Source organism: Chrysochloris asiatica, unplaced genomic scaffold (genome assembly GCF_000296735.1).
Source record: "Chrysochloris asiatica unplaced genomic scaffold, ChrAsi1.0 scaffold00131, whole genome shotgun sequence".
In the NCBI taxonomy this organism is placed as follows: domain Eukaryota; kingdom Metazoa; phylum Chordata; class Mammalia; order Afrosoricida; family Chrysochloridae; genus Chrysochloris; species Chrysochloris asiatica.
The window spans coordinates 5,190,926-5,203,834 of NW_006408649.1; the positions used below are offsets into that span (position 1 = coordinate 5,190,926).

Here is a 12,909-nt window from a genome sequence, read left to right on the forward strand (position 1 = left end):
CGAATGCTGACCTTGCAGTTAGCAGTCCAATGTATTACCCATTACAATATCTCCAAGAGATGAATAAAACTTTTAAAATGATGATAAAATAAAGTCACTGCTGTTGCTGTTAGGTGCCATTGAGTGAGTTCTGACTCATAGCAACCTTATGTGCAACTGAATGAAGCACTGTCCAATCCCAGGAAATCCTCACAATGGTTGTTATGTGTTCATCCATTGTTGTAGCCACTGTGTCAATCCATCTCTTTGGAACTTCTTTTTTGCGGAACCTCCAGAGAAATGTCCAAACCTCCTGACAAAATGTCCGAAGTATGAGAAACAAGTTTTCTTAGATTTGCTTTCTAGATGTAATCTGGACACACTTCCAAAACAGATTTGTTCATTTTTCTGGTAGTCCATGGTATAAGGGTGAGTCAAAAACTATCTGCACTCTGGCTTTTGAATTTAACTTAATCAACTTTTACAATAAACAAGTATATCATTTCCCAACATAATCTCCTTGCTTTTCAATGCACTTTGTCCATTTGACAACAAGCTTTTGTATTCCCTTATTAAAAACATATTTTAGGTGGAAACTACAAGTCTTGGGGTGGCACTGTGGGCTGATGTGTCAGACTGTAAAGTCATTTGAAATGCAAGGTCAGTGGTTCAAGATCACCAGCTGCTCCTTGGAAACTCTATACAGGGTCACTATGGGTCGGAATCGACTTCATGACACTTAACAACAACAACACGAGCCATGAATGCATCGCTGTCTTCACTTTTTCATCAGAGGTGAATCTTCCTCCTTGAACAACTGCTTTCAGGAGACCAGATAAATGAAAGTCGGATGGAACAAGATCAGGACTATAGGGAGAATGCTTTAATGCCTCAAAATGAAGTTTTTACCAAGTGTCAACAGTGTGGGCAAAGGTGTGGGAACTGCATTGTCAGGCAAGATCACAGTGTCTTTGGAGAGCAGTCCTCTGAAGTTTAGGCTTCAGCTCTTCAGTGAGCAGCTCATTGTAATGAATGCTGTTGACAGTTGATCATTTTTCCTGATAGTATTCCAATTCTGGTCCTTGAGAATCCCATGAAAACTGTACGCATCAATTTTCTAGTTGATGGTTGAGTTTTGAACTTTTTCTTGGTTGGCAATTGAGGCTACTTCCATTTCACATACTCTGCCATTTACTCTTAGGCTTATAGTGATGAAACCATGTCTCATCACCAGTAACAATTTTTTTGACGAAAGCTTTTATTTGTCTTCGAGTACCAGTCCCAATTTTGTTTGCAGGTGTTCAAACGCCTCTGTTTATGCTCTTCCATGAGTTGTTTCAGTACCCACTTTGCGCAAATTTTTTGAAACCCGAGACTGTTGTGGATTATTTTATAGGCAAATGATTGGTCACATAATCCACTGTCTATTCAACAGAATCACTTTGCATGCACACTCAATATTGCCAACAGCTGTGGACATGAACAGGTGTTTTAATATAACCAGAGGACAGATAAGTTTTGACTCAGCCTCATATATTTAATATTCATTTTCAATATCATATGCAAATGAATACAGTTTCCTCTGGCCTTCCTCATGCATATGAGGCAATTGAAAACACCATGGCTTGAGTCAGGCACACCTTAGTTTTTAAAGTGGCACATTTGTTCTCTAATATTTTCAATAGGTCTTTTGCAGAAGATTTGTCCAATGCAATGAATTCTTTGATTTCTTGAACTGTTGGTTGTATGAGCATTGATTGTGGAACTAAGAAAAATTAAATCTTTGATAACTTCAATCCTTTCCTCATTTATCATGATGCTACTGATAGGTTCATATGTGAGGGTTTTGTTTTTCTTTACATTGAGGCATAATCCTTTCAAATAGCTATATTTTTTTAACTTCATCAGTTAGTGCTTCAAGTCCTTTTCACTTTCAGAAAGCAAGATTGTGTCATCTGCATATCTCAGAGTTAATGAGATCCTATTTCTGGACCTCTCTGAGCCCCTTCTAAGGGGTTTGTAGTTGATTTGTCTTTATGACTCTTTAAAATGCTTCCCCTTCTGACCCTTTGAGTCTTTAGTCTGCCTGACCTGCTTCCAGTCCTGATGTCATGTTCTTCATATAGTCCAGCTTCTTGGACATGAGCTCATGTATGTGTGTGTAATGAGCTCTTACATGTGAGCTGTTAAAATGTCAAGAACATAGCAAGAAATCAATATGTGTTTTCCAATTCTGTGTCTCTCCAAAGACTAATGTAGCATTAGGCATAGAGTATGCACAGTTGTTGTTGTTGTGAAGTGCTATTTATTAAGTTCAAACTCACAGTGACCCTGTATAGGGTTTTCAAAGAACAACTGGTGGTTTTGAACTGCCAACCTTGAGGTTAATCTTGAGATTAGCAGTCCAGTGCTTATCGTACAGTGCCACACTAGGACTCTTGTATGTATAGTATATGCTCATGAATCCCCGTTAATATAAATCCCCACTGAACTCCTGGTGTAATGCTGTAGGATCAGCATTGGCTACAAATCACAAGGTCAGCAGTCTGAATCCACCAGCTGCTACTCAGACACCCTATACAGGGTTGCTATGAGTCAGAATGGACTCAAAGTCACATACCCATAACAACCTCAGTAAGTGAATAATGATGTTCTCATAAGCAAAGCTGTTGCCACTCTTAGCTCCCCTTTTATAGAGACAAAAGTTCTGAAGCCCTACTCCACAAAAGTAACTAGGCCAGCTTTTGTTATGCTATTTACTAATGAATTTGATTGTACTCTCACTTGATCATCTTAATAGGAATGACTGAGTGTGGAATTAGGTCAGTTATATGATGCAGGGCTTCAAAAACTTCATGGAAAAAAAAATTCCTTTATCCTGTAATTCCATTTCTTCATGAACTTTTTGAAGCCCCCTCATGTATAAAATCTGAATATTATGTTCATCAGATATATGTTGTTGTTGTTGTTAAGTGCTGTCAAGTCGGTTCTGGCCCATAGCGACCCTGTATAGGGTTTCTGAGGAGCAGCTGGTGAGCTTGGGCCGCCAATCTTGCAGTTCAAATGGCTTTGCAGTCTGATGCATTAACCCACAGCGCCACACCAGGACTCCCATCAGATATATACTGGCATAAATATCTGATGTATATACTCAGATGTATATTGATAAGTGGCTAAGTCTACCCAATAATTAAATGAACGATCTCAGGAAGGAAAGATAAAAGACTGCATGCTTTTGGGCACAGGATTGCAGTCTCTAAATCACAATTTCAGAATCCAATACAATTTCAACATAATATTAGAATGGAAGAATAGATAAAAATAGTATAATAACAATAATAAAATAAGTAACAGTGTAGTAAGCCACTACCAGACCCTGGGTCCTTAACAAACATGAGCATAATTTTAATTCAATTTTCTTTTCCTTCTCTTCTTTCCTCCCCTTCTTTTCTCTTTATTTCCTCTCCTCCATCCTTCCTTCTTTAGAATTGAAGACATTAACTCAAGAAGATGGAATACATTGCCCAAGTTCAGCTGGTTTGTAAGTGGTAAGAGATAGGATTGAGTTTCAGGTCTGTCTTACTCCAAAGCCTACACAGTCACATCAAGTGAATTGTGAAGTGATGTGCAGACAAGCAAAGTGAGTCTTTTTTGGCAGTTCTTGAAATAACAGAGAAAATTTGGTTTTGACTTTCCATGATTTGTTGCCTATATTGCAACAGTGAGAACTGCAATGAGATAGTCAAAAACTCTTTCAGATCTCCTGGGATCTCAGAGTCCAGACATCCAGCATTTATCATCTTGCCTCTGGTGAGTTTTGCAAGTAAAGTCATCTTTGCACTTACGTTAATGTACCATTTACATGGAAAAAAGAGAACTTGTATTCTGTCTATCCTTTGGTCTCATCCATATCAAATGTAGTTGAAGCTGCCTCTATACATTCTAATTCCCTGTATACATCTCCATTCTCACCTTCACTGACTGAACCCGTACATTCATCAACTCTTTAACAGAGCTAGCTTTCACTATTCCGCTGCCAACAGTCCCTTGTTCACAAACGACTTTCCAAAACCATGTGATGTGTTTAAATTGGAAGTCTGACTACTCCACCTCTTCTCCTATCTAAGCAAAAACCCAGAAATTTTATCCCTTGTTCATAGGATCAGATCCAAGCTTCTAAATAATACAAAGCCTTCATTATTTACTTTCTGCTTTTGTATCAAGTCTTGTCTATCACTAATCTTCCATCTATCTTTTATGCTAAACATAATAAATGACAGGATTTTCCCCTGTAATAGATGACATCATTGTTCAAATATTCAATGCTGCTCATCATTGGGCTCCTCCCACCTTAAACAAACCTGCTCTTTGATGTTAATCTGATCCATGTGACTTGCTTTGGTGAATGAAATGCAGTGAAAATGATGCATACCACTTCTGACCCATCATGTGGTTCCACCACATGTCCTTTTTGTCTTTTAGTGGCTCATATGTTCCAGACATATCCAGAATTAAGATGGTGTGGAGTCAATCTTAAATCAATCTGTGGTCAGTGTATGAAATATGCAGGAAATTAGGGCTTATTGTAAGCTGCTAAGGAGACTTGGGGAGTAAAAATGGTTAAGCTCTCAGTTACTAATAGAAAGGCTGGAGGTTTAAAATCCACTCAGAAGCACATCAGAGGAAAAATGTAGCAATATACTTCTGAAAGATCACAGCCATTGGAACGTTTCTGAAGCACAGTTCTACTGTGACACACACAGGGTCACCATAAATCAGTATGAACTTGTTGGCAACTAGTTTGATTTTTTTCTTTTTTGGTTAACTACTAAGATTTTAGAGGTTCATGACTGTTGGTTTAGTTTTTGGGGCTTGTTAGCTGTGAAGATTTTAGGATTGTTTGGTATCATCACATAATTTATCTAGCTGTCTGAACTTTTCTCATTCTGAAGTAGGGGACTCTTCCCTAAGGGCACGCTGTGTCATACACTCTATTCTTATTTTAGCACTTATCACATTAAATGTCATTTGCTTAGCCCCATCATTTCCTTCTCTGTTACCTGGAGATAGTCAAGGTCAAGATATTATATACTCATTTACTGCTGCATCTACAGTGCCCAGAATACCCACCATTTGTAGTTTTGTCTGAATGCACTGAATCAAGCTCTTGACACACATATCTTATTCAAATACTGATTAACTGAGTTAAGAGCAATCAAAGAGATGCTTTTCAATAGCTAGAATCCAACAGAAGTGCTGGGGGTTTAATTAACTAAGATCTGAATGATTTTCATTACAGAAATGTACAGAGCTTAGTATTCCTCAATAAATGTAAACTTTCAGTCCTGGTATGGCACTGTAGGATAAGCACTTGACCATGAGGGTGGTTTGAACAGCAGAGTTGGTGCTTTACACTCACTAGCTGCTCCTCGGAAACCCTATACAAGGTTGCTATGAGTTGAACTGACTGGAAGGCACTTAACAACAACAAAAATGAATGTATAGTATTGTGCAGAGAATCCTGGGCATAATATTAGGATCAGTATAAGGTTATTCAAAAGACTTTTCCAGTAATGTACTGAGCCATGTGGTTTCATTTCTCCTTTATAGTTAACAGAAAGAAAAGTAATATTTACAACATGGTAGTCTTTCAAGGAAGATGAGCTTGGCTCATACATGAAGGATATTAATAAGAGTATCAACTCTCATTGAGCCAGCGATTCACAATAGCCCTCCTCAACCCTTGGCTTCTGCCTCTACTAAGCTGTCACTCACTGATGTGTGCTGTTGAGCTGTTCCCCTTTGTTCAATGGCTCTTGTTTTGTTCTAATGTTACTCAGTTACCAGCTATTGACCTTTTTTTTAATAAAAAGTCTATATATGACCTAAGGAGCTCTTATAGTGCAGTGGTTACGAATTGGGCGGCGAACCTCAAGGTCAGCAATTTGAAATTACCAACTCTTTCGCTGGAAAAAGATGATGCTTTCTGCTCCCATAAAGATTTACAGCTTCAGAAACCCTGTACAGGGTAACTATGAGTCGGAACTGACTCGATGGTACATAACAACAACAATATGTGACCTACATTTGTAGATAACAGTATGTATAAGAGATGTAAAAACACTCCTAGTAAAACATATATCTTGAAAATCTTACAAAGAATGGCATATATTAAAAAAATAATATAGACATGATCTGGGCTCCTGATCATCCACTCGCCCCTGATTATCCACTACTCAAGGCTCAGAACTGGTCATTTCAAAGGACATCCAGATTTTTTTCCTCTATAGTTTTCATACTTATATGATGGTCAGAGATAGATGTTCTTCGATACTCTTGAGCCCACACACCTTATTTGATTTGGAGTAAGTCTTAAAAAAAAAAAGATTCAATCAATCTGAAACAGTGAATTCGTCATCAAGCTTAGAATGAGAATCGGGGTTACTTTTGACCTAAGCTATATAGATTTTTTGAAGAAAGTTTTAGAGACTAAAGGAACTTCTTCAGTGTTTTGCAAAAAATCATGTAAATGGTTTTATATATTCTCTGTTGTTGGGTGCCGTGGGGTCAGTTTCAACTCAAAGTGACCCTTGTGACAGAGTAGGGCTTTCTTTACTGTAATATTTGCAGGCGATCACTTGGTCTTTCTCCCTCAGAGCTGGTGGATAGATTTGTACCTCCAAATTTTCAAGTAATTAGTCAAATGCTTTACTGTTTCCCCACCAGGACTCCTTTATCATTCTCTAAGATTACTTATATTGCTTACAATAAATGATCAATTCAACACCATAGATATGCAGCTCTGAGACAGTGGACTCAGGTAGATCTTGTTTCCTGTCTTGGCTCTGGCCTGCTACTCTATGCTCTTGGACAAGACACTTAACTAATCAGAGCCCCAATCTCCATCCTTGTTAAAAATGTAATAACTATCGACCCATTGTGAAGATTATAGGAGACAATGCCTGTGAAAATGCTGCTGGCACTGAAAAGTGGCACACTGCTAAAATCTATTAGTATGTAAGATGTCTTTTTATACACTGGAAGTTCAAATGAATTAACATCTTTCTGTTTAACTAGGCCAAGTGTAAGCTAAGAATTTCCTGGATATATAATTTCATTGTTAAGGCATAGTGTTAGTATGTGGGATTCAAAAATACATATTTTTTTTTCTTTCCTGATTAGTTACAGCATGCTATTTCTCAGTAAAAACATTTCCTTTGTGACTTTCATAAAATCACTGTGATTTCCTAATAAGGAAATATACTCAAAGTCTACCCAAGGCCTCTATTTCCCACTACTTAGGGACTGCAGAGTAAGGGAGTAATCACTGGGCCTGTCATGCTAATTGCCCATTCAAGTTTCCATTCTACACTCTGATGGACAGAACAAAGCAGCACTAAAGCAAAACCAAATAAAACAAAACAAGAAAGACTTTATCTAAAAATGTAAGAATTTTTAATCTTCTATTTATAAAGAGTTTAATTCCAAATTGGCATCATGGCAAATCACAATATAGATCAGAACAAAACACAAAATACATATGACTGCACAGTTAAAGAGCAATCTTCATTCATTCAATCATTTATTCATCAAGTATGTGCCAAGAAATAAAGATGAATTAAAAGATTTCCTCACTGAAAATGATCACAGGCCGGTAGAAGTATTAGACATACAAGAAATTAAATATAATGTTGTTGTTGTTATTATTAAGTGCCACTAAGTAGGTTCCTACTCATAGCAAGCCTTTAAAGAGTTTCCAAAGAGTGGCAGGGGGTTTGAACCACTGACCTTACAGTTAACAGTCCAATACTTATCCTCCATTGCCACACTAGGACTCCAAGTACAGAGATATGTCATAGGTTTTCTGATGGAATTATGAACAGAGAATAAACTACAATTCTCCTGGAGAATGGGAGGAAGAATAGATCAGGCAAGGCATTTTAGGAGTGACTACATCAGGAGCTCCGGTAGCGTAGTGGTTATGAATCGGGTTGTGAACCGCAAGGTCAGCAGTTCGAAACTACCAGCCGCCCTGTGGGAGAAAGATGAGGCGCTCTGCTCCTGTAAAGATTTACAGCCTCGGAAACCCTGTGCAGTGTCACTATGAGTCGGAACCGACTCCACGGTACTTAGCAACAACAACAACATCAGAAAAGGCTGAGTAGGAAGTCCTGGTGTGGCACTGTAGGATCAGCACCAGACTGCTAACCACAATGTTGGTGAATCAAACCCACCAGCTACTCCTTGGAAATCCTATACTGGGTTACCTTGAGTTGGAACTGACTCCAGGGTGAAAACCTAAGATAGATGGTTAACCAGAAAGTATAACTGTGAATAGGAGCCCAAGTATAGGGAAAAATTTTGGGATGAGAAAATGTCCTAATGCTATAGGTAGAGGAGAGGAGAGGAATGGGAAGAGGCAAAGAAGAAGAAAGAGATCTCTTGATTAAGCAACCATTAAAACCTAAGCCAAGTAAGGAGTAGTATAAAGGAGAAGAAGGTTGGTCTTAAGAACTGTTTGTTGTTGCTGTTGTTAAGTACCTTGGAGTCTTTTCTGATTCATAGGCCTGTATAGGGTTTCTGTGGAGTGGCTATTGGTTTTGAACTGCTAACCCTGTGGTTGGCAATCAAGTTCTTATCCTAATGTGGTACATATACCAAGACTTTAGGTGCAGTGGTGGTTATGTGCAGTGGAGTCAGGTCCAACTCATAGAGACCCTGTACAGGGTCTCTGATGCTGTGAATCTTTAAGAAAGCAGAAAGCAGCATCTCTCTCCTGTGGAACAGCTGGTAGTTTCAAACTGCTGACCTAGAGATTAGCAGCCTAACTTGTAACCACTATACTACACGAGCTCCAAGAACTGTTTTTGTTGTTGCTAAATGCCCTTGAGTTAGTTCTGACTCATACAGACCCTGTATAAGGTTTCTGATGAACAGCTGGTGAGCTTGAACCACTGACCTTGTAGGTCAAATTAACTTGCAATCCAGCGCATTAACCCAAAGTTCCATTTTGAAAGTAGCATATACTACACCAGATGATATACTTCATCAAATGTGTTCATATAGAAGACAGAGTCCAGGACCACTCTTAGATCTCTAACATGTGGAATGTGGTGGCCATAAAATCAAGAAAGAAACCATTTGAGAGGCTTTTTGATTCATGGGAGGCCTATATTTTCCTCAGAGGCACAAGCATTTCATATGTGTTATTTTTGTTAGGTACTGTCAAATCTGTTCTGACTCATAGGGACCCTATGCACAACAGAATGAAATACTGCTTGGTTGTGCCATGCTCACAACTGTTATGTTTGAGCCCGTCGCTGCTGCCACTGTGTCAATCCATCTCACTGGGGGTCTTCCTTTTTTTCATTGGCCCTCCACTTTACCAAGTATGATATCCTTCTCCAAGGACTGGTCCCTCTTGATAACATGTTTGAAGTATGAAACACAAAGTCTTGTCATCCTAACTTCTAAGTAGCATTCTGTTTGTATTTCTTCCAACATTGATTCATTTTCTGATAGTCCATGGTACTTTTAATTTTTTTTTTTTTTTAAGTTTTCTATTGTAAATTGAATATAGGCTTACAGAGCTGATTATCAGTTTTATGTTCAACAAATCATATACTTTGTTTAAGTACAATGATTGCAATCTCCTCCATGTATCAACAATTAATAGTATTTACCTCTATTCACTTTAATTTTTGCATTCCTCCCTGTGTCTCCTGCTACCTTCATGTTTCCTCGTCTAAACACTGTCTTGTATGTTGCCTGCCTTGACATCCATGTTAATTTGTGCATATCCACTAGCTCATGTTGGTGCTGTGGGCTAATGTGTCAGACTACAAAGTTGTTTGAACTTCAAGGTCAGTGGTTCAAGCTCACCAGCTGTTCCTTGGAAACCCTACACAGGGTTGCTATGGGTCACAATAGACTCAACAACACTTAACAACAACAACAACAACTAGCTCATGAAAATTTTATCTCCCCGCTTTGCCCAGTTACCATCATAGATTGTTTCTTTTATCAAGATAAACTTTTCTTAACTTTTTACAACGTTGGTCTCATGCAGTAGCTGTCCTTTTATGACTGACTAGTTTCACTCAGCATAATGTCCTCTAGGTTCATCCATGGTATGAGGTGTTTCACAGATTCATCGTTATTCTTCAGTGTTATGTAGTATCCCATTGTGTGTATGTACCAAAACTTATTGAACCATTCTTTTGTTGATGGCATTTAAGCTTTCTCATTGTTTTTGTGTGTCTCTTGTAGACAGTATATTGAAGAATCCTATCTGATGGGGTAAACGAGGCCTCTTTAATAATCAATTGCACACACATATGGAAAAAATTCCTTTATGATGCATAAATATTTTGTTACATGGGGTACCTAAGTACTTATTTTTTTAGATTTCTTGGAAATTTGGGAAAAAATAAGGACTAGTGATGAGGTGGAGCACCTTGTGGTGAAGTAAAGCAACATGAAAAGAGTTGACTTTCTGACAGTTGTTGGCCCATCTAAATAGGAAATAGAGGACCCTGATTTGGAAAAGTAAACACCATATATTTTTTGTTGTTGTTTTGTTTTTATATTTTGTAGATGTTTCAGCCTGGAAGTGGGTTAGGGTGGGACCATCAGGATAAAACTGGATGTAGAGCTGGGTCCTTGTGGGGTGAAGGGTATAAGGAATGGACCAAAAATGAGCCATTAGTGGCCAGTATCTGTTGTTATGGTGCCATCAACATGAGAACAGTTTGTACTTTCACGTTACACATTAAGTTTAAGTGTCTTAACTCATGCCAGAAAGCATGCAAATTTAAATATTTCATTTCATTGAAGTAGATCTACCTAAGAAATACTGGACAGGAGGTTGTCCCTTGCTTGGTCCCATGAGAATCAAGAGTCTGGGTGTCCTAGCCAGGAGGGCCTTGAATCCTCCCATGAAGGCTTGGAGGAAAGCCTTGAGAAAGGACATGGTTGAAAAAGAAGAGACAGGAAACAGGAAGAAATCCACGGAATCAGGTTAAAATTCACAATCTTTGGAGGAAGCAGCAGCTGCCTGAGGTCAGTGGAAGCTCCTAGCACCACTGTACAGATCCCGTAAACCAACTGCACTGGTGATCTCTCACTGGGCAGGGACTTCAAGCTGCAGTGATAAGACTGAAGAACTAATAGAAGAGAATACTTCCATTCTCAGTAGGTGGTGTCAGAGGAAGGGTATCAGCACACCTGAAGATAATAAGGCTGTGGCAGCAGTGGCAGCTGGGCAGGCAAATGCATTCTGTGAGATGTCTGGGGTCAACTCTGTGGTATACAGATGGTAGGGTTCCCAGGTCTCTGGGGACACAGGGATCAGATTGGTCCCCATCAGGTTAGAGGGGTTATGTGTGCTCCTAGGGTAGGGTGAGCACTGGTGGGATTTGGGATTGCCATTAGATTGCTCTTGCCCATCTTGGTGCTAACTTTAGCAAGCTTCTAGCCTCAGGGTCTATGGGTTCTCCAGATCAAAGCAAATACTGTTCAATGCATTCTTGTCTGCTTCTGCTCCTGCTCAGCTGTCAAAGATCACAAAACCAACAGGCTGTCTTGATGTGAGTTTGATCAGAGACCTTTCATACCCCTTGAATGGCTGGAAGAGCCCGAACAGTTCTCTGGGTTTAATGTCTGGACCTCCTCCTCCTGGGTGCTGCTGGAGCCCATGTCCCTGCCAATGCCCTTGCTGGAGCACTGCTTTCCATTTGGTTTGATGTTCATGGTATGTGGGGAGGGGGCAAGGGGAAGAGAACTTAGAGGGCAAGCAAACCCCAGTCTCTGTGTTTTTTAATGTCTCTTCCTGATATAGATTTCTGATATCCTGCAAGTTATTCCTCTTCATAGTGTCCATCATACCTCTTTTTTTTTTCAGATTTTTAAATTATTTTTTCTGATTGTTCTTCAAATATATTAGTGTGGAGAGATTTATATTTAAACTCACTAATTTTGATGTTTTGTTGTTGTTAAGTGCCGTTGAGTCAGTTCTGACCCATAGCTACCCTATATAGGGTTTCCAAGGCGACACTGGTGAGCTTGAACTGCCAACCTTGCAGTTCAAATGGCCTTTCAGTCTGGCACATTAATCCACAGTGAAACTGCTTCAAATATACTCCATTGCCTTTTCAATGTATTGTCCAGTTCTTAGATATTAGTATTAACTTTCTGGATTTATATATGTAGGTTTTCTATTGATTCAAAATTTACACTTATTTTGTCTGTTTTTACAGTGTTTTTCTGAATTCTTCTAAAGTTTTCTCTTATTTTACTTGCTCTCCTAGATCTCTCTGTCAATCTTTTGAAGGTACCTAAACATCATTCTTTGGAATTCCTTTTCAGTTAGTTCTATTACTTTTTATTCCTCAGAAATATTTTCTGTCTCTTCATTTTGGTCATTTGTTTGAGATATTCTCTATTTTTCCTTTCTGTGAGCTAAAACTGCCTGTTGTCTATAGGGAATTGTGGTGTTGCGGTATTTATATTGAATTGATGATTGTATATCACTGTGTTCTTAGCTGTCATCAACTATGTTGCTTTGTCTGGTGTTGGTTGCTGTCTATCACTGATCAGGAGCTATAGGAGTTATCGGGTGGTATAGAATTGATCAGTGGTATAGGATCCAAGTCTTGGGTCTTGCCCAGTGGATGAAGCTACATAGGGTATGGTTGTGGCTGGGTTGTATGGGCATGGTTTTATGGTTCCTCTTGGGTGGAAAGGAGGAGAAAATCCCTACCTCCACACAAAGTAGAATACAAAACAAACAGAATAAATAAATAAATAAGGAATCAACCATGAAAGGAGAAAGTAACAAACTAAAAAAAAAACAAAAAACAGGCAGCAAACAGAAAAATGAATAAAGAGGGACAGGAGAATTGAGAGGAGAAAAATAAGAAAAAAAAAAAA

At 38.8% G+C, this 12,909-nt stretch overlaps 1 pseudogene; it reads right to left on the reverse strand.

Moving 5' to 3' along the window:
• Window positions 1–11,169: 11,169 nt before the first annotated feature.
• Window positions 11,170–11,851, reverse strand: LOC102828840 (annotated as a pseudogene).
• Window positions 11,852–12,909: the final 1,058 nt, after the last annotated feature.